Genomic DNA, 23,414 nt, shown 5'->3' on the forward strand with positions numbered 1-23,414 from the left:
TCAAAGTACAATGAATCGACCTGATTGTGATTTCACTTACACTAGTGTAAGTCAGGAGCAACTCCATTAAAATTAAAATTAAAATGGAGTTACACTGGAGAATGTGATAAGGGCATCGGACTCAATAGCTCTACTATTCCTTTTAAAAGAAAGCAGCACAAATGTCTATTTCCTTCTTATCTGAAAGGAAACCTTCCAAAGTTTGAACATGGCTTCACATATAGCTCCACTGGAAATCATGCAACAGGAGCTCAGGAACGTTATTTCCCTTTAAAAATTACATTCCTTCAAATATTGTTATATTTCTACACATTCAGCTTCTACCGTTTTCTTTTCTCTCTGCTCCATTAAATGGAAAATGCCATAAATAAACTAGCTTTGTAATCCAGAGACAATATGAGATTTTAATATTTTATGCAGAAGACTGCCCAGACACAATTTCCCATTAAAGGAACACAGACGAATACAGATAGATCCTTTTTTCCAGCTGTAATTTTTACAGATTTTTGAAGAAAATCCAAGTACAGATGTACCAAATACTAACAGTGATCGCTGAGCTGGGTAGATGCTTTCTTGGCAACCAAGAGCCAGTTACATTCTTCTTCTTGTTTATATCTTCAGCATCTTGCTTTGCATCATGTTGGTATCATATCACAATGAGAGACAATTTGCATCCTTGTGCATCCCCACATTGTCATGCAGCAGCTAGATCTAAAATGTCCAAAAGAAAAAGAGCCATGTAATGGATAGAACCTCTCCTTCAGGCATTGTTGCATTTTTAACCTAGGGCTAAAAAGGATCCCAGCAACATGCCAGGTCAGTCATTATCCGGCATATAATCCCAACAAATCATTCTGTAACTCTCAGATTCTTCACTCTTTCTATATGCTTAAACCTTGTCTGAATTAAAGACATTTTGTATTAGTGTAGCTATGAACTTAGGTTTTTAAATCCTTTTCCTCCTTACTCTGCCCTTCTTGCTGTCTGTGATGGGACTGGCTTATATTTTTCTCACTTCTTTTTTTTAAGTAAGGGAAAATGCAAAATATCAAGCCAAGTTCAAACAGAAAAGGGCAGGGGGAAGCCCCTTTTCTTTCAGATCAAACATATGCTATGCATTCACATAAAAACTGTTTAGAGAGCATTTTTGAGTTGATTGTTGGAAGACAGACATGGAAACACAGATGTGTTTTTGCTATTTGTGTCCTTGGAAGGATGAAAGCAGTGCTGCTGCATTGCATTCAGATTCACAGCAGGAGCATTGCAAGTGATGCTCTTGTCATGCCATGAGTCCCAGGCAAGCATTCTTCATGTCGCCCTCTAGTGGCAGAAATAAAAATATTATCTTCATTGTTATACAATAGTGCTCACAAACATGTTAGGAGTGTCGTTGCATATACACAGAAGACAGGCTCTTCTCCCCTGAAGAGCTTACAGTGTAAATGACAGACAAGAGAGTAGAACTGGATGAAGATTTGTGTTGAAAAAATTCAATGAAAAACTGGCAACCAAAAAGTTTTCAATGTTTTGGGCTCCCTCCACGCCCCGTTCAACTCACCCCCAATACACTCACACTTCCCCCTTCCCCTCCCTTTTCCAGTATAGAAAAAAAAATTATTAAAAATATCCAGTGAAAAAATTCAAGTTAAACAATTTTAGTTTTGTTCAAATTTTTTCCATTGAAAATAGATATCATTTCTGACCAGTTCTAAAAAGGCAGATACAATATAGACCAGGTGGGGGAATAGTAAGAAAGGACACAAGTTACAGAAAAATGATATACTTTGACATTTAGCAATGTTTTATGTAGTTTATGTGGGACTTTAGCCCTTATTTCTGTTTATCATTCGTTCACAAGGTAGATTTTTTACAAAGGTCTCCTTCATTGTTCAAACACACTCTTTGTATGCCTTTCATCCCTGTGCAGAGGCCAGTACTATATCTGTGCATCACTCACTTCCCATTTAAGCCCTCAAAATAAATCATATAGATGTCTTGTGCTGGTTTTATTCATGGGGTAAATTCTAATTTAATCAGGCCCTATATCAAGAAGGGAAGGAGTTAACTGCATTTAAAGGGAAACAGGCTAAGGACCTATCCCAGCTGGGAGAAGTTGCTCATCCTGTCTGTTAAAAAGAGTAGATCCCCTCCTGACCTCATTAGATTATAGAGACAACAGCAGTGACTCCACTGTTAAAATCAAATTGAGCTTCTCATTTACTTTGGAGTTATATATACTTAGCAACAGCTTGATCTGGCCTTACTCACTCAGATTTTAGCCTGAAATTGGTTCTCAAACAACCTGCTTTGGCTATTCATTCACCTATTCACTGTTCATTATTAGTGGCGTGGAACTGGCCACCAAAGTCACAAAGTATTGTTTCTGTTCATTGACTGTATGCCTGATAATTTTACAAACAGGAAAAAAATCAAAGGGACTTCCAAATAGCCAGGTGGATACTTCTGCTGCAAAGTTTCACTTGAGCACATATTTGCACGAGAATTCCTTCAACTTTTGCTTTCTGCAAATGTTCATCCAAACAAACGTTCACTTCTATCCATGTTTTTTGGAAGACAAAAGGTCTCTAGATACCATCTACATTGAATGCGTGTTTTTTATTCAAATAAATGTTTGTGTATATCTTTTTACACAGTTCATCCCAGCCAGAGCCAGTGCAAGAATATTAGGCGCCCTAGGCGAACCTTCAGCCTTGCCCCCCCCCCCACACAATTACCTTTCAAAGATGAATATTGTGCATTAGTATGAATAAAAATTCTGCATTTATGATTACAGATTTATTTTACATGAAAAAGAGAGAATATTATGATACTGATTGTACATCCTCATTGGCCTTTCATTACCACTGCTGAAGCCTGTTTATTTACTTATGTAGTTTCATGAATAGTTCATTAAGCTTTTTGCCACCCCCCCAAATTTTGCCAGTTTAGGCAACTACCTAGTTTGCCTAGTGGTTGCACTGGCCCTCACCCCAGTTCTAGTTGTATGGTTAATGTAATAAATTTGTGCATAAAAACAACACAAAAAGAAAGGTTCCCCATTTATTAACATGATATAGATCCAGTTAGTGTGATTTTTTAAATTGGAGACATACTGCTTATGTTTACAATCTCAGTCCAGATTTTATCCATGTATTCACCATGCTCTACTTACGCCCATATTCATTCAACATGGAAGATGGATGGGGGAGGGGGAAGGGTCAAATTTTTAAGTCTCGGTGAATCAGAATTATGGCTACTTCATTATCCCTTCTGAAGTGCTGACTTCAGGGGCAAGCTTCCAGGAATATATTGTTTCAAAGTGGTTCATGGTGTATATGTTTTCAAAGAGTTGCATTAAAACCATACATTTCTGATTTACATTAATGCAGCATTGTATAGCTAAACACTGCTTTGCACATTGTGGTTGGGAATTTACATCATGATGAATCCCTCCCCTCTAAACAGATATGGTGTCTTACAGACTGTAGAAGAGCCCTGCTGTGGATGAGCAGGCCCCATGTTGATCCTTATATACTTCATTATCATCTCTATGAGGGGAGATATAGCTTTTCTCTCAATATATATACCTTTCTCAAATATAGAAACATACGGCAGCTTATTACAGAAAACCACATAGCAGATTTTATAATGTGTGGGGTTTCCTCGTACAAAATGAAAACTGCACTTTCACATTATAGTAATTGCATCAGGTATCACTATGCACTCTAAACAAATACCATGAGGTGTTCCTGTCATCCTTGTGAAGCAGCCTAGGAAATGTCCATTAACCTCACTCACAAAATCCATTAAAAATTCTAAAAGTATTGTATGTTTGTAGAGGTTTTTATCGTTAGACTGTATGATCCAGGGGATAATGACCCATACAATATTTCCACATAATTACTACACGTATGACTGTATGACTCAGAAAATGCTTATTAAGGAATGGCAAATGGAATAATGGAGACATGAAGTAATACGATTTGAGAAAAGAAAATCGGGGACACAATAAGACAGCACCAACAAAATGTCACATGATGAATTGTGTTCAATGAAATAACACTTTCCCATATATCAGCAGTGAGATGGTACCTGTAGTAATTAGGCTCTGATCTCTCTTAATGCTATCAGATCCATAATAATTTTAATCACGTATTCTCATATATGTTGTTGCCTATAATATAACTGGCGAAACAAGGGTTTTGAACCTGGAACAATTGCCTTTTCTTTTTGAAGATTTTTGAGGCAAATGATTTTGCTTCTTCATGAACTACAGAAAGATGTTTTTTCTCCAGTTTTGCTGACAGTTAGCATAATTAGGATCAGAATTAGCACTGGAGAGATTCCACAAGGTTTTCTGTGCACGCACTTGGCAAAGCGCCTCACTTCTCACATCTCTGCAGCTGTTCAACAAGTCCAGCTTGTTTGAGTCCAGCGATTGATTTTGCCAGCTAATTGTGTTTATAACCATAGCTGATGCAGAGCCTGCGAAGCTAAGCTAGTTTGTTTTCATTGCCTGTATTCTTATTCAGGATGTCTATGCAGGGAGCTATGATAGAACAGCAGTTTGGTATCATGATAAGATATGGGCTCAACCAAAACCCCAGCTCTAAACATCCCTGAATTTTGAGGACATTTATAATCCGTGTTCTGATCTAGATCTGAATTTCGTGGCTAGTCTATATTTCTATAATTGTGTATGAAGGATACTTCAGGAGCGTAGCACTGGTAGCAGCAAAATGGGAAAACGTAACAAAAAGGACACTATTATACCACAATTCTCTGCAGACAGCCTCTGCTCTGGACAATTTAGAGCTCGTCTACACAGGGAAGTTATTCTGAAAGAAGGTAGGATGTGAATTTAAAGTGCAGCCCAATAGAATAGCTCTTGCCCCCCCCAGTGGACACTATAATTCTGGGAAAAGAGCATCCATCCAGAGAGCTATTCCATAATATTTTCTGTAGGATAGCTATTCCAGTCAGTTCCCCCAGATAGGCAAGCACTTACAAACAGTCAAGGCAAAGGCTTTCCTCTGTTTGGTCCAGACAAACATAGGCAGGCTTGCTTCAGCCAGAGAAATCCAAAGTAATGGGCAAATAAAGCAGTGTTAAATTAAAAGTCTGTGGCAAGAAGTATCGTCCTGTGGTGAGAAGATAGCAACAATCAGTTTCCCCAAATATTCTGTGCTACCTGGTCAGAACTTAGTCTGGGAATCATCTGACTATCACCTCCCTGTACTAGAAGACAGAAAACACTTTCCTTCTAAATCCTCCAATTTACTTTCCTTTTCAGTTTATGTATTCCCTACCCCACCCCCAGCTTTCCAAAAGTGTCAATATACAGTTATGGTTGGTAAAGTACAAATCCAATGAATAATCTCACCAAAAAACAAAGTTCTCATTTCCAAAGTGAAATAAACTAAAACCAGTCTAAGGTACTTGAATTCTGAATAAAAATGTCTACACAGAGATTTAATATTGTTTAACTAATCCACTTCAAATTCACACTTCAATTAAGTTGGATGAACTTTACTGGATGTCCCTGTGTAGACAAGCCCTAAGTGGGTTTTGGTTTTTTTGGTTGTTGGTTTGTTTGGGTTTTTTTCATATTCTGAGTAAAGATCAATTTTGGAAAGTATTGTGTGCATAAGGTGTAAAGATACATAAATAGATCATCAAGCATCTTTACAATCATATGTTATGGAGTATCAAAAAATAGAGAGACAGTGAAAGCCAATTTTCAGAAATGTAATTTTTACATGTATTTATATATTCTTAAGGAGACAGTATGACACGGCAAAAATGCCTCAGTAAATGAAAAATGTGCATTCTTTTTTATAACCTCATTGCAAATTCCAGATACCATCAATCTTACTCATCCTGCATAGTATCTTACTCCTTGGGCAGCCTGGCTGCTCAGAGTAAAGTGAGTAAGGATGGCTAGATGAAGCTGTCCCTAAGTACATACAACTCCACACTAAATGAGAAGCTCAATTCAGTCTTAACTGTGGAATCACTACTGCTGTCTCTATAATCTAATGAGGTCAGGTAGGAATCTACTCTTTTTAACAGACAGGATGAGCAACTTCTCCAGGCTGGGATAGGTCCTTGGCCTGTTTCTCTTTGAGTGCAATTAACTCCTTCCCTTCCTGATACAGGGCCTGATTCAAAGCCCTTTGAAATCAATATAAATCTTTCTATTGATTTCAATAAATGTTGGATCAATCTCTAGGGGTGGGGTTGTGAACACACCATTATAAATGGCTGAACCAAAACTTTAGTCAAGAGGACCTGATATCCATATCAGGATCAGATATGTGTGGCCTGGGCCCACCTAATCCTAGCACCAAATCTTGTTTTAATCAGCAAAATGTCCATTTTAGGAACATTTGTGTTTCATGTAGATTTGATCAAAAATGGAATTTCCCACGGGACAGAAATTCTATTATTTCACAATTTGTTTTCATCTTCTATTGGGACAAAATTCAAATATCAAAACCTTTAGCAAAAAGTTCCCAAAAAATTTGGATTCAGAAATCTCAAAATGAAAAATACTGAGACAATCAAAGCAATATATTTTTACACAAATGTCTGTTCAAAATGTATTTTTTTCATTTAACAATTTCCCTTTAAAAAAGACCACAGAATTTAATCAAAATGATATTTCTGACAAAATCAGGAACATTTTTTTCATCAAAGAATTTCATCAAGCTGAGCAACATCTACTCCCATTATTTTCAGTGGGATTTGTTGGAGGCCACCTGCCTTGAAAGGTTGCTGTAAGTTGGAATTGTAGTCATTTTCCAAAAATGAGTTAAAAGACATTTCTGGTACTGAGCCATTTATATTTTGGTCTTATAATAACATTTTACTATTTAAAAAAAAATTCTCTCTTCTTCGTGCTATGAAAAAAGCCCACCAGGACAACAAGGAAGAATGGTGAACATTATAGTGGTAAAAGTAAATCTGACAATACACAGAATGCAAGCAAATACACAAAGCAAGCAAACTGGAAAAACAGCATTTTTTCTAAATTTTCAGTTACAGTATTGTAGGTGTTACTTGCAATATTAAGAGGTAAAATGTTTTCAAACAAGAATATCATTTTTAAGTTAGCAGTGTCCTTTTAAAGTGACGTTATCTAAATTAAAATGTATCTACTGTGGTGATTATTGAGACAGATTACTGAGGCATCTAATTTTTCTGACGACTGCGGGGGAAAGCAGTCATACAATGTCACTCCAATATAACATGGGATAGTGAATCTAAAGTAGAGTACTAGCGTGATCAGTCATACATTCAGTTCATTTTAAGTTGACAAATCTTTTAAGACAAGATAGTAAATATTTCTTAAACCCAGATAATGTTGATTCCTGGTATAATGAATCTTGTGGCTTATTCCAGCTCTGTGAAGCTAAATCACAAAATCCTGCTTTCCAAAGTCAATTTTAGCTGTAGGCACTTTAAAACTAAGACTATGTCTACACTGATGGTGGCAAATTTGCTGCTGTCAGATTGATTTATCCAATTTGATTGAGCTGCAGTGAAGACATGTCAATCGATCCGGAAGTCGATTATTAAAACCACCTCCAGAAAAAGCATAGCACTGCGTCAGCGCAGCATAGTGGAAACAGCACGTAGAACAGAAGTTAGAAAGTCGACATAAGTTACACAAGCCACTCTACATAGCTTGCATAACTTCCATCGACTGCCGCCAAATTTGCTGGTCAGTGTTCGCTTTGAGTGTGTATTTGCTGTCATAATTGGGGGGAAGTGAACAAGAATCAGCTGGTGTCAAAATCTGAATTCATTTTTTGAAGTAGAAGTCAAAGTTCCTAACTTGACATGAAGACACTCAGCCAATTAAACTGATTAAAACATCTATCAAGCAACCCATGTCACTCACATACACAGATCTGTGCTCATTTGGGAGTGTTTTCCAGTCAGATGAATGGTATGGGATGATATCATTACCAATTATTTCTCTTCCTGATGTTCAAAATATAAACCCTTTCACTTCCATGACAGAACGTTTCTTAATTCCTACAGTTCTCTTATTGTTCTTTAGACAACCAAACATCTTTTCCCCATTGTTTGCTATCTGGCATGGCCTCTGAATTGTCTTATAAGGGAATAAGCTACCTATCCTGCACAGAGTACTCATCTGACATCTGATTTGTTATACAGAACATGGAAAAAGTGCTGTGTATGCAAATATTTTAAAGGTGGAATAAGTAAAATAGCCTGGGGACAACCAGCTCTGTTGCTGTTAGTGAAAAAATTGGTAAATTTTCAACATTCAACTCTAAGACAGTCATAGCTGACTGGGATATGTTTTCCTCTGATCCTTAAAAGCAGTTCAGGCAGTTCAATGACTGAATATTTTCTTCCTATATTCTTACAGAAATCTAGATTATTCACTGGGAGAAAAACTTTCCTCAATTTACCCTGCCACCTCAATGAGGCAAAAGCCTTTTCTCCTATGGGACAGAACGATTTACAGATAAGTAATGCAAGACAGTTCAATTATGCTCCATTCTCACTCATTTTTCTTATATGTGTGCTTTGTAGAGGAGGGCTGAACAAAGACTGTTATTTGAAATGGTCAAGAAACTGCTTAGTTTGACAATAAGCAATAAGTGGTGTTTATGACTTCTATTTGGTATGGAGCCAAATTTATGCTTAGCTTTGATTATCACAGACACACTATTTACTGTGATACAGAATGATAAGCATCTCTGACACAGCTACTTCTAAAAACATGCTGAGGATGGAAGAAAGTGTACAAGCAAATGTTTTAGGGCCCAAATTATCAGTGAACACAATCAATGCCTCTTTAAGTCATCATTAAAAATCAAATGATGATCAGAATCTAAATACAATTTTAAAAAGTCAGTGTCAAATTAGATAAGGCTTTGCCTTGAATTTGTGTACTATAGAGGCCTAAAAAACTGCAGACATATGGAAATGTTTTCACAATTGGTTTTAAGAAAGTTCAGAAGAAATAATATGGCTTTTTTATTTAAGAATTCTCATGCAGAGTGGTGAAACCAAAGATAACAACTTTGAGTTCATGGGGAAAAATAAGAAGTGAAAATGACACTCAAAAGAAAGGGAAGCAGACCAGTCGAGTTTTACTGTCCAAGCTGAGTGAGAAACAAAGAGTAAACAAATGGCATAAATAGTGCAAAGTAAGTTAGATGTTAGGTATTTTTAGAAATGTAAATAAACCGCAGTATTAACAACAATTTTAACATAAGATTTTTATCTTTACACAGTCGTGAATATTTCAATCTAAAATCTTTTCTTTGTAAATTTCAGCCCCATGGCATGAAAGGTGATGGGTTAAACTCATTCATTCATAGGCTGTAACTCCTGCTGTATTGAACAATGATTTTATGATTTAATAAATGCATAGGCTAGCCAGATCGAAGAATAGGGGGGTAGTACAGAACCATTTAACCCCAGAGGGATTGCACCTCTGAGGCATAAGTGCCTCAAATGTTCCTGGGTGAGCAGATGAAAACTTTGCTACATAACATTTGCAACACAAAGTCAACAACATTACTTTTCAAGTTCAATGCAAATTTTGCCTGGTTCCACAAAATTCATGACCAAAAATAAAAATCATCTTTTTAAAAAGTGAAATATTAGTATTGTGGTTTCACTTAGAACTTTTTTCATTTTCCACATTGAAAAAAAAGCAGTATTTGACAATGAAATCTGCCTTTTGTTTTACCAAATGCTCTATATTCAGTTTCACCAGTGCAGAAACCTATTTACGACTTAAATGGAAATTTCACTGATGGGTGATATCAAGACTACTTAGTGTTTTGAGATTCTCACCGACTCTTTCTATTTTTTTTTAAACCAGGAATACATCCAATGCAATGTTATCTGTTAATTCTCCTCTTTCATGGCCCGCTAGGTGACCAAATCTAAATCCGTACAGTACATGGGGATGGCATTTGCTCTCCCCCAAATGCCAAGAGAGCAGAAAGCTTACAAAGTAAACAGTAGAAGTATCTTTCCAATGTAAGAAAACTAACTACAAAGAGAAAGCTTAGTTCCAAAGCCAGGTTGACTTCAATAACATCACTGAGAACTTCATAAAAAAATAGGGATGCAAAAATCAGAGCCAGATGACCAGAAACATGGAACCAAATTGACTTGATTTGCATCAGTGGGTGGAGGGGCAGAATGAGGGAAGAGAAAGAGAACAGATTTAAGACTGAAACCCTGCCAGACCTCTCACAAAAGCTTGTGTCCCATCCACAATAAGTGCCAAAAAAAAGTGCCCTATGGTCTGTGCAGCCATAATGTCCTTCTCCATTGGTTGCAGGGGGCTTATTCTCTCCTTATATCAGAGTTGAAGCCATCTTTGGTTCTTCTTGGGCCAAAATATTTTACTAAGTCCTTCTTCTCAGTTGCAAGGATTTCTTATCATCTACAAATGGCATCATAGGTCAATCCAGGACTTTCCTTTTTTCCAGGCTCAGACCTTCAGATACAATGGAGCAGCTGTCCCCTACTTCATAATGCCCAGGACCACTGCTGCTGCTCTTCTCCTAATCTTTACCTAGGCCTTCCCAGGCTTCTCCAGCCAGGACCTTCCAGACCTCCTCCCCCAGCTCTCTCAGCAGGGAACCATTCTCCAGTGAGCTACTCCAGCCTACTGCTGCTCTCCTCAGAAGTATCTCCCTTCCTTGCTCTGACAAGTCCCATGGTATGGGAGGCTGTGGTGTTTCTGGGTTCTGTATAAGGAGACTCAGGACTTTAGGAAGATCAGAATACATTGTTTATTATAGATTCAGCTCAGCAACTCAGAGTCTGGTGTTACTGCTTAGATGGCTGTATCAAAACTGCTTACAGCTTCCCTTAATGTATCTATTCAGCTAATCTGGGGCAGCCCTTAACGGGACATATCCTCACATCTCCCCTTTTCCAATTAAAGAACTTAGACCATTTGACTGTGAGTATGTAGGACTCACTGTAACATGCGTGGATTCAGTCTTACAATTTTTTTGAATTCATAATCAGCAAATTTTGGACCATTGTCTGACATTATCACTGCAGGAATACCATGTCTGGCCATACTGATTTCATGTGTGCTATTAAATGCTTTGCTGTGTGTAATGGGGTTCATTCGCCACTAAGGCACCTCCTCCTGGCTGCTCTGGGAATTAGCTCTTTCCAGCTCTGACACTCTCTCCTGTCACTTGTCCATGCACCCTGAAGCCTCTCTTTCTGGGCACGTCTTCACTAACAGCAGCACATTTGCTGCTGTCAGATTGATTTATCCGGCTCAACTGAGCGATCAGTGAAGACCCACTCAATCAATCCGGGAGTCAACGCGTTAAAACCTTCAAGTGGTGCAGTGCAGTGAAGATGCCACGTAGAAGAAGAGTAAAGAAGTCGACAGGAGTTACGCAAGCTACTCTGTGTAGCTTGCATAACTCCCGTTGACTGCTGCCAAATTTGAAGGTAAGTGTAAACCAGGCCTCTCTCTGTGATTCAGGATGCTTTCTCTTCATGGCTTGGCTGCTCCCTCTTTATAGCATGGCCCTTCTGCCAGGCCACTATGTGTTTTCCCCTTCTGGGGGCGTATCAGAGTATCTCCACACAAACTGTCTCAGGCAGTCTTCCTATTCACTGCCCAGACTATGCCACTTCCTAGTGGGTGGTAGGAGAACTTGAGCCTGTTTTCTACAGTGGGTTCAAGCGCAGAGACGCTCTAAGCAGAGGCCAAGGTCTGCATCGTCTTAAACCTTGCTGCCATTTCCCTGAGCCTTTTCCTATGAGTATGAGTAATAGCCTAAAATCAAAACAATCTTTACCAGCGTAGTTGAATCAATCAATACCAACTTTATTTCAAGCTTCTAAAGTTTCCTGAGATCCCAGCATAGGCTCTTTCACAGGCTTAGGTTGGATTTTTTTTACGTTCATTCATTTGAGGCCAATAGAACACACCTTTGGCCCTTCTTTTGTAGTTTTCAATTCCTAAATGTCCTTAATGAAGTCTAAGAAATATGTCAGGCTGTAACACTTTGGGGACAGTTAATCGGTTGCTTCTAAATAAAAAACCTTCAATCACTGGAAGTTCTTCTTTGAAGTTAAAATATGGACTAAGTATAGGGTGTCCAGGCCAACTTATGGATATAGCTTTGATCACTCTTTGCAAGGTCTCATCTTGTGCTGTGGCTGCTGCAAATGCAGTCCACATTTTGTCAGAGACTGGATAACTTTTCTTGAGAAGATTCACATGCACTATATCATCTTCTGAATCATTTTCTGCTACCGCATTGTTAAACCCGCTAGACAGACTGTCCGCTTCCACTGAGTCCCTTCCTGGTTTATATTCTATTTGTAAATCATATCATTGTAATTGAAAAAAAACATCTCTCTGTTGTGGGAGGAGTGTCAGCCACTCCCGTCTTTACAATGGATATGAAATGCTTATGGTCTGTCTCAGCAATAACTAGTCACCCATAGATGAACATATGAAATTTCTTACAACCATGCACCAAAGCTAAAACCTCCTTCTCAATTTGTACATATTGACACTCAGTTTAGTGAGGGCCCTGGAAGCATACATTGTTGCTTTCCAGCATTCATCATACTTTTGTAGTAAAATTGCCCCTCTTCCTTCCTTTGAGGACACCTCAATCTGTCTCTTGCAATCATAAAAATCTAAGGACAGGAATCCTGTAAATTAGTAGTTTCAAATTTTCAGATTCCTTGTCTAGATTGGCATCCCATGTCCATTGGTGATTTACGTGCAAGAGTGCACTAAGGTTGCTGGTTTTAGCGAAATGAGGTACACACATTCCACTAAGTTGACCATCCTAAGAATCTTTGCTCCCCCTTTTTTGTCTACTGGGGTGGCATGTTGGTAATTGCCAGGACTCTATTAGGATTCTGTGACTCTTTTCCCAAGTATGTGATATCTCAGACACAAAATTTACATTTCTGCTTGTTTAATTTTAATCCAACTGCTGTAGCCCTTTTTCAGTGCTTTCTGTAACCTGTGGTCATGTTCTTTTATTGTTCTTCCCTATATTAGAATATCAATTTATACTTTAGCACCATCTATACTTTTGAATATTTGTTGCACAGTCTTATGAAATATCTGTGGTGTGGATCCTAAGCTGAATGGCAGTTTGCAAAAGCAGTATCTTCTAGATGATGTATTAAAAGTACACAACTACGTGCTAATCACATCTAAGGGGATTTGCCAAAATCTTGCTGATGCATCCAATGTGGAGAAATATTTAGCACTAGCCATTTCTCAAAAAATTATTCCCTAATGGGCATGGAGAAATGTGCTTTTTTGACATATTTGTTAAGCTCTTTAGCGTCTAAGCATAACCTAAGGATTCCATTTTTCTTGTCTACAATTACTAATGAACAAACCCATTCTCTAGGCTCTTCAACTTTCATAATTATCTCTAGTGCCAATAATCTGTCTAGTTCCTCTTTGAGGTTTTTTTCTCAGGGCTAGAGGAACATTCCTAGGGGGATGTAAAATGGGATAATAAGGCTCTGTCAATTCAATTTGATAATCTATTGTCAGTTTTCCTATACCCTTCAAGACATCCCAAAACTGCTCTTCAATTCCTGAATCCCCTTATCCCTCTAATGAGTATAGTCTGTGTACTAACCCTAGTGCTTGACATGTTTTCAAGGCTAGTATAGGCGCATTTTTTTCTTGGCACAATTCCAAATATTATTTCAATCTTATTTTTTAATTTTACCTCTAGTTCCCATATGACCAGAGTACTATACAATCATAGAAGATGAGGGTTGGAAGGGACTTCAGGAGGTCATCTAGTCCAACCTGCTGCTCAAAGCAGGACCAAACTCAACTAAATCATCCCAGCCAGGGTTTTGTCAAGCCGCAGCTTAAAAACCTCTAAAGATGGAGATTCCACCACCTCCCTAGGTAACCCATTCCAGTGCTTCACCACTCTCCTAGTGAAAAGCTTTTTCTTAATATCCAACCTAGATCTCCCCCACTGCAACTTGAGACCATTGCTCCAAGTTCTGTCATCTACTACCATTGAGAACAGCCTAGCTCCATCCTCCCTGGAACTCCCTTTCAGGTAGTTAAAGACTGCTATCAAATCCCCCCTCATTCTTCTCTTCTGAAGACTAAACAAGCCTAGTTCCCTCAGCCTCTCCTCATAAGTCTTGTGCTCCAGCCCCCTAATCATTTTTGTTGCCCTCCGATGGGCTCTCTCCAACTTGTCCACACCTTTTTTGTAGTGGGGGGCCCAAAATTGGACACAATACTCCAAATGCAGCCTCACCAATACCGAATAGAGGGGAATAATCACTTCCCTCGATCTGCTAGCAATGCTCCTCCTAATGCAGCCCAATATGCTATAAGCCTTTTTGGCAACCAGGGCACACTGCTGACTCATATCCATCTTCTTATCCACTGTAACCCCCAGGTCCTTTTCTGCAGAACTGTTGCTTAGCCTGTCGGTCCCCACTCTGTAGCTGTGCATGGGATTCTCCCATACTAAGTGCAGGACTCTGCACTTGTCCTTGTTGAACCTCATCAGATTTCTTTTGGCCCAATCCTCCAATTTGTCTAGGTCACCTATCCCTACCTTCCAGGGTATCTAGCACTCCCCCTAGCTTAGTGTCATCTGCAAACTTGCTGAGGGTGCAATCCAGTAGGAATTATTGAGTAGGAATGATCACTCCAATGTAAGCCCTTAACTTTACTTGTCTATTGTTAATATACCCAGTTTTTTCTTCAGACCCTTTAAAATATATTACCACATTTGCTTGAGCACAAGTGTCAAGTTTAAAAGTCACAAAAACACCATTCGTTTCCAAGGTAATAGTCCAAACATTTGGTGTGGCTGCATCATTCAAAGCTTCTAAAGAAACCGCTTTTTCTGTCCTGCTAGCACTGTTCTTCTCTTGATACACAGCATGCATGCATTGTTTCTTTTTGTGCTCTGGCTGTTCCTGCGTGCACACTCTTGCAAAATGATTGACTGTGTAATGTTGTCCAAAGTCAGGACATTGCTGAGGTTTCTGCATCCACACGTTAGGAAATTCTTTATGTTGTATTCAAGAAACTCCTTTTTTGAAAACTCACTTTTTGCAGGCTTGTTGTACATTTCTCCTCTGTACTGCCTTTGCATTGAGGCTTTGATTCTGTCCAACAAAGCAAGTGTATTTTTCCCCTCCAAAGGTGCCACTCTATTCTGCTGCTTGGCATATTCTTCTTACCTTGTCCAAGTCCAAATCTGGATCTTCCAACACTCTTTCTAATCTTTGAATCTCAAATACCCATCACTATTTGATCTCTGATTTTTGAATCTGTGAGCTTTCCCTAATTATGTTAGGCTCATTAGTTGGAGATCCACCATCAATTTTTCAAACAGTTCTCCTTTTCTCTGAGTTCTCATGTGAAATTTATCTTTCAAAAATTTAATTTGTCTTGGGTGCATAGTAGTCTTCAAACTTCTGCATAACTGTCTTCTCACAGGCTTACTCTGCCTGACTTAACTGCATAGTGTTGTAAACATCTATTATGTCCAGCCCTGCAATAGTTAAAAAATAACAAAAAAGCCCAAAACCCAAAAAACGCACACTTTCTGATTCTTTTCTTTTTCAGTGAAGCTGCTCGTTGTCATGTACAGGCTGATATCTCTGTTGAAATCTCTTCCCGTTATCTGCTGCATTGCCAGATAACTTTAGCTCTGGTGGAGCTCTCAGCTGCTCCTTTTTCTTTACCCCTTTTGTCCAGAACTTTCTTCTTTGATTTCTCTTATCTGTCCACTCCTGGTTCCATGGGGTGTTTGTGGGTTCTGTGTAAGGGGACTCAGTCAGAACTTTAGGAAGATCAAAATATATAATATGTTATAGATTCAGCTCAGCAATTCGGAGTCTGGTGTTACTGCTTACATGGCTATATCAGAACGGCTTGCAGCTCCCCAATATATCTGTTCAGCTAAGCTGGGTACAGCCATTAAAGGAACATATCTTCACAGACACTAGCTGGGCTTGAACGTCTCTTAAAAGCCTAAGTCACCCTGAGACAAGAGCCTTGAAGGCCAGGACAAGAAGTTTAAACATGATATGCTGGAAAGAAGGACGCTACTGGAGGGATTCAAAGAGAGGCTGACATGGTCAGATTGTTGAATAAGGAAGATATTAGTGGTCATGTTTTTTTACAGATTGTTGAGGGGAAGTTTAGGCATGATAGAGGCCAGAGGTTGCAGCATTCGGAATGGGAGGTGATTGCTGGGATAGCAAGGAAGGTCAGGTTTATGAAATGTTATGTAGGAAAAAGACAGTAAGGCTGAGGAAAGGATAGCCAGTGGTTAGGCCACTAGCTTGAGAGTGAGGACACCTGGGGTCAATTCCCTGCTCCAGCACACACTCAGTTTTCCATCTATAAAATGGGAATAATGATACTTCCCTACCTCACAGGGATGGCGTGAGGATAGATACATTAAAAATTTGCTCTTTAAGTTGTTCAGACTGTTGTGCAGTGGTCCTTTGGGACCAGCAGGCCTGGTATTTCTGAGAGTGTTGAATGGATAAGGGGCTGGACACTATAGGGAATGCTAGGAGAGGATTCGGGGGATGGTAGGTGCCATTCACTAACCTGCACAAAGGGAGCAAGGCCCGTGGAGACCTGGAAGGCAGTGCTTGTGCTGCCAGAGGCTGTTGGTTTCAGGGAGCTGAGCCATAGCAGGAATCAACAAGGCAGGTAGTAGTGAGGAGCCTCACAAATCTGAGGTGCATTGCAGGAATTACTGAAAAGAGGTCCAGGTTATAAGCCATGGGGACAAGGAGAATACTTGTGTTGGCAATGGTAACAAAGAATAAGGAAAATGGAGACAAGGAGGAAAAATAAATGGCTCACAGTTTTGGCAAGTTATGCAAGTTTTGCTACTTGTCTTAGGTGTTTCTAATACACCTATCAACCAGGATGTCTTTTGCTTTGGGTGGGGGGACAGTTGCCCCCCAACATGCACATTGGTTTGTCACCTAAGCTTTTCATAGGTCCTCATCAGCCAGTGCTCCGGTGTCTCCTCCAGGGCCACTGTGGGGCAGGCCAGGCCTTTTAATCGCTGCATTATCAGCACCACCCCCATACACCACCTACCAGACAGAAAGCAGCGGTGGCATGCCAGGGCCAGAGCTGAGCACAGAGAGAACAGGGCCGTCACCCCTGCCCCAGGCTGGCCAATGGCGAGACACGCCCCTCCCACACCCACTGTCAAGGGCACCCAAAGCATTGCAAAAGTGATTGGGGCCCAGGTTGCAACATCACTCACTGACATTTGGCCCAGCCACCCCTTCATAATGACCATGGGATGGGCAAGCCAAATGTCAGTGAGTGGCATTGCAATGAGGTGTGCAGGGTTGCATCACCACTTATATTTGGCCCAGACACCCCTCCATCATGCCAACAGGGAAAGGGATTTACCAGGGGACCTATGGCTCTTCCCAACACCATCACCTCCAGTGCCCATGCCCATGGCCCCCCAACTCTGCCCAGGATATGACTAATATGCCACCTCTCTGCCCCCCTCCAGGCTGGGACCAGCCCATCAACCCCCAAGAGCAGCCATGGCCTCAGTAGGGAGGCACAAGTGGGGATGCTGACACAACTTTGCTCCCTACCCCAAAATTTTTCTGTAATGATGCCACTACCTATCACCATGGTGTCCAAACATTGGATACAATATTACGACTTCCACAATGTTAGTCTATGCTAGTACACTTTTTAAGTTAATCTGTACTTAGTCTATGCCTTGTAAAGTGCTTTGACATGTCTGGGTGAAAAAGTACTAAGCACTTGAAAAGAGCATATTGGCACAACTGGGGGAAAAAATGAAAAAGAATGTGATCAAAATTCACAGACAGTTGAGGTTTATTTCAAGGTACTTAGGCTGTTGTGTGAATTTTTGGTTTGATTCTTTTTTACAGGACCCGTTCCTCAGTCCCGCAGCGAAAAAAGTAATTGAAATCAGACCAGTATTTTTGAAGTCAGCAACACCCTTATTTACAATGTGGCAAACAGTAAGCTCAAACCGGCCAATGAATTTGTTAAAGAAATTATTTAATCTCCATTTACAGGTCAGTCAGTCATCTGTGAAAGTGTATGACATAGACCAAAGTCAAAGGAATGAAAAACAGCAGGGTTAAAGTGTCACTTTCCCATGCTACAGTACCCAAGTGATTTTTTTTTCTTTTTTTTTTTTTTTTTACTCCCAGGAAGAAAAAGGCAGTCCAAGGTCACTTGATATTAAACCTGCACACGAAAGACCTTATTGATTGCTCCAAGGAGTCCGATGATCGGGTAAGAGGCCAGGGCATTTCAGCCAGCAAAGCATCTCAATTAGGAGCAAACTCCTTGCCAAGTTCCTCTGATTGCTACATATGATGTGACTCCTTCTTACTCTTGTTCTCATTCTATCAAATCCCCTCAAAATCTTAACAAATGGGACCAGGCAGAGGGTGGGTTACAGCAGAAACTGAAGGAAACAAATTACAACATACAGTAATTCTTCTCTAACGAAGGACAAGTCATTCTGTTGGAGTTGGAGGTTTTTCTCCTCTAATCAACTTGCAGGACAGAGACATTTTGACAGAAGTTTACTTACTACCTTCAAGTGATACATCTCCAAGGATAGAATGTGTTTGTGAAAGCAGGTGTCATATTGTTAAAATAAGAATATGCACAAGCAATGAATGAAGTATAACAATTTATTTGATGCTGTGAACATTTAGGGAAATGAATGTCACACCGAGTGAAATGTAGCATTTTTAACAACAAAATGTTAATAACTGAAATTGTGAATTATATAGAGTCTCTGCTTTATATGTCTAGCTACTTGGGGATGCCCCTCAGGATCTTGCCTTTTCTCCTCTAACTGCCCACCCACTCAACAGCGCCCCATTGGGCTACACCATCTTGATCACTAAGGAGGACTGAATTATTTTTTAACATTAGCATAACACAAGAAATGTGTGTGGTTCTTTATAGCAAAAAACCCAAAAACAACCAAATCAAACAAACACATGGTCCCTAAGGAGTTTACAATCTAAATCATGCAGCTCACCCATTGACCGACAACATCACTCCCATCTTGGTTAGATAGGGTCACTACAGAGTCATGCTCTGCCACCACATTACTCCTTGTACAGGAAACACAGAAATAAGGTTAAAATTCAACCCTTGTGAAGACAGCCAGTTCAACTACTGGTTGATCAGACATGTGGGATGCCTGTAATCCCCCTATGTGCAAGAAAACTGATTTCTATGTGGAGTGCAAAAAGTCACTTTGGGATCTAGCTTTGCCTACTATATATATATATATATATATATATATATAGGGCTTGGTTCCGATCTTCAGCAGTAACTGTACTGAAGTTAGTGGCACTACATTGATATAAATGAAGGGAGAATGCTGGGGAAATTTTTCAATCATATAAAAAGCACAAGAGATCTATCATCTTATGATGGCATGAGGAAATACATGCAGAACCTGCTTATTGTTAACTCAGATAGATTCAGACTCTTTTTGTAGTAGAGATGGGCCAAAAACAGAATTTGTGTCAAGATATGGATTCTGCTTTCCCCCTCCATTTCCCTACCCAAAGTTAAGGGGTATTCAGATCCAGGGTTGTGGTTTGGCCCAGCTGCAGTTCACAGAGAAGTAAAATAAAAATTCCAAATTCTTACTGGAACTGCAATATTGTAATGCACTGTAAAAGTGAACCTCTGCTCACAGTAAATTTATTGTATAGGAAAAAAAAGTGATATCACTTTAAGGAAGTTCCACTGTAGACCATAACTGTAAACAGTTTACTTGTTACTAAGTAGAGTTAAGAGAATATATACATGAAGCAACCAGTGTTCACAAAATAGTCCATACTAGGAAAATCTATTAGAGATGAACAGTGTCTTGACTTGTTTTGACATGAGATTGATATTTGTTCACTGTTTTAAGTGGACTCTCATAAGTCAACATAATGGACTAGCTTATCCAATTCCAAAGGACATAGAGAGATGAAAAAAGACAGGCTGCTTAGTAAAATAAAATACATGTTACCATTTCTAGCCAGCATGCAATTAGAAGACCTTTTAAAATGTTTTGCAGTTGCTTTATATCTTTACATGCCCAAGTTTGGTCATTAGTTAAGTTTGTGTAAGTAACAGAAATTGTGTTAATACTGAAATATTAAGTACCAAATTTGCAGTCTTGTGTCTCTTGGCCTTCAATCGTGTGTGTGCACAAAATAGTTCCCTCTCACATACCTGAACCTAGACAGATGCAAATAAAGTTTACAATTCTAACACCTGCAAATGTGTAAGTTTTGGGTACAAATTCTCTTCGTCTTACTAAATTTTATAATGCAAATTCTAACACAAATGTTAAACAGTAGTTTGAATGTGCATGCAAACGTTTGTACTACAGGGTGTAAGCATATATATGTGTTTGTGCAATTTTGCATGTGTGCAACTGGAGAGTAGGGATCTGAAAATTATGCCCCATATGAGTGACAGTGACAGTTATAATATTGAGTAACCTATCAAGAGATGGGATGGTGGGAAGGAAGTTATAGCTTTTATTTAGCATACAATCACTCTGCTTAGCCTGACTGTGCTCAGACTTCTGGAAACATCTAGTTCACAGTGGGCATGCTCAGATGCTGAACATAGGTATTAGCATAGTCACTCCCGTACTGCCATTGCATAATCTCATCTCTATAGTCAGTCCTATACTTATCAAATGATACCTATTTTTACAAGGGTCAGCAACACACACGAATTGCATCATTAGAGGTAAAGGTCTTTTGTTGGAGAGTAGGAGGCATAGAGAATTCAACCAAAGAAGACAGCAATATGAAAAAAGAGGATTCAACAGAGAAAGAAGCAAATGGAAAAAAGAGGGAATCCTGGAGTACAATAGAGTAGAGGTAGAAAAATGAGGGATTACTAACAGAGGGAGATGTCCTGAAGGCTGAAAAGAACTAGTTCAGCTGCTGAGACAGAGAAAGCTTAGGAGCTGGGATCAAAAAAGAGATTGGGAAATGAGAAGAAAAGGGCCGGTCATGTGAAAGAAAATAGTATGACAGCTGAAAGGGAGAGACATGGCCCTTGGAGTGGAAATTTGTTTCATATACTGCGTGTTGGATAAGAACATGAAAGGACTCCATGTCTGTGAAACTAAACTGGCTCTTTATTAAGAGAGTTATTTCCAGAGGTGCTGCAACTGCAACTAGCATTTAAGCTATACAGTCTACCTTCCTGGTGTCTGCTCTAAACTCTTCCCTCTTACAACCTGTGCTCCTTCCTCCAAGTTCCATGCAGGCTGCTAAAATTTTGTGCGAGTGTGAGTGAGAGTGTGAGCGAGTATACACAGAAGGTAGAGACAGCTGGAGAGAAGGTTTAAAAATCAATACCAATGCCATTAACAAAATGGTATTTAGTTTCTCATGGCACGTGTGTAAACAATGTATTTGGTTTAAAAAAAAATCAATACAGTTATAGTTACATACCAAGTCATTTTCATTTGACAACAGTTCCCATAAATTCAGTGAAACATCTAGAACGTTTCCTAACACGTTTCACAAAACTCCCAAACTCTCCAGGTTTCCCACATTTTTAAAGGAAAGAGCTTATAGGAAGAGATGATATTTTTTAAGGGTCACACTCACACTTCACACAAGTTACATATACAGTGAAAGTACAATATTTTATAATAAAATCTGTATCTGACCCAACATGAAAAGACTGTTTATTAACTAAAGGTCAACCACGTAATATGGTATCATTAATATTTAGCCAATGGGCGAGGTAATAAATATTATAAGAAATGTCTAAAAACTCATATGTAGCCACTATATATTTTTCCTGAGGAATGAGAATAAAATGAAGCTAGGGTAAAGAAATCTCTTTTTGATTCAGTTAGGATTAGACATGTGTAACTTGGTCTGAAAGACCTCTCACCATAAGACTTCCCTTAACCAGGTATTTAAATGAATTTTCAGAGAATGTATTTTAAGCTTAAAATGTTGCAAGCAATTCATCACCAGTATATGAAAGAACCTTGATTTTGTATGGTAGATTGTACTCAAAACCTTAAACTGGATTAGCTGTAAATCTGGTATTTGTTGAACAAGAAGGGCTTTCTGCCAAAGATTATCCAAATTGATGACATCAATAGAGGTGCCGAATTCCCTAACTATACAAGTTCGTCTCGTTGCAGTCTTTGTAGGAGAAATCATAACAGGCATTGGCAACACTCATTTTGCTACTGCTTGATCCTTTTTTAAAGTTTGAACTTCAGTAAAAACCAGGATAGCAAAAAATGTGCAATTAGTTGAGACCTGTGATCTTAAGCCTCATTTTATTGTTTCATTGCTTTCAAACTTGCAACAAAAATAAGCAAATATGTATTTATGGAACTGCATTTCTTCCTAGAACAAGTTAAAGCATTTGTCTGTAAGAGTTATGATCTGCTTTAATTTCTTTATTAGACTTTTTTAAAAGATGGAATAGAGAAAGAATGTATACTGCATTTCAGATTAGGTGGATTCAGTGCTTTTGTTAATGTGGTATTAACAAAAACCAACCCTGCACTTTGTGAGCAAAATTTTGCACTCATACGCATTGTAATATTCGGCTTCAGTGTGCTACATTCTTAGCTCTCTTAGTATGTAGATCTATGATATTCATGGGAGACTGACACACAGAGGCAGTGCACTATTGGATAATTCTAAAAGCAGAATTTTGTTTTGGTGAAACTAATCAGAAGGAAGAACATGATACTTTCTCAAAACATACAAAGCAAGGTTGTCGTCTCCATTTTGTTAACAAACTCCCTTGTACAAAATAAATTTTTAACTGAAGAAAATTTGATATTCAGGCTTTCCTCTGAAAATCTTTTCCATATGCAGCGTCTCCCAAATCATTTTCATTCTCTTTAATCACTTATAGAAAGAGAAGTTCAATTCAGGCTGTTTTCCTGGATTCTGTTTCGCTTCCACTGATACTTAAAAAAAAAAAAAAAACGGATAAGAAAAATGTAATGATGTATGATGAGAAAAATCTCAAGATTCAGATTTAGGCCTTCAGTGAAGCCAGTGGAAAGATTCCCTTTAACTTTAATGGGCTTTGGATCAGGCCCATTATGAAGCTTTGTTTTTGGGGGGTTTTTTTGGACATGTGTTTCAATGAAATTTAAACTCACTCATACGATTTTGATACCTTCCTCATTCACAGCTTGAGAGCATTAGCTCTCATGATATTTTTAGCTAATTCTGCATCTACTTAGAAGCAATTGGAATGAAAAACATTTACCAAACTTCTTTGAAAGTACAAAAAGAAGTTCACATTTGAGTTTGGTTTGAATTATGGAGGTGACAGG

At 38.9% G+C, this 23,414-nt stretch overlaps 1 long non-coding RNA gene across 1 annotated transcript in view; it reads right to left on the reverse strand.

The window, feature by feature from the left end:
- Nucleotides 1-404: 404 nt before the first annotated feature.
- The window catches only part of LOC137152222 (uncharacterized), a 29,107-nt gene continuing 6,097 nt past the window's right edge, over nucleotides 405-23,414 (reverse strand). The window contains exon 3 of the long non-coding RNA XR_010919490.1: nucleotides 405-711. This is a non-coding gene — a long non-coding RNA (uncharacterized lncRNA). The remainder of the gene's footprint in view (nucleotides 712-23,414) is intronic.

The sequence above is a fragment of the Emydura macquarii genome, unplaced genomic scaffold (assembly GCF_026122565.2).
Source record: "Emydura macquarii macquarii isolate MOO-44397 ecotype Brisbane River unplaced genomic scaffold, CSIRO-AGI_Emac_v2 contig_1146, whole genome shotgun sequence".
Classification (NCBI taxonomy): domain Eukaryota; kingdom Metazoa; phylum Chordata; order Testudines; family Chelidae; genus Emydura; species Emydura macquarii.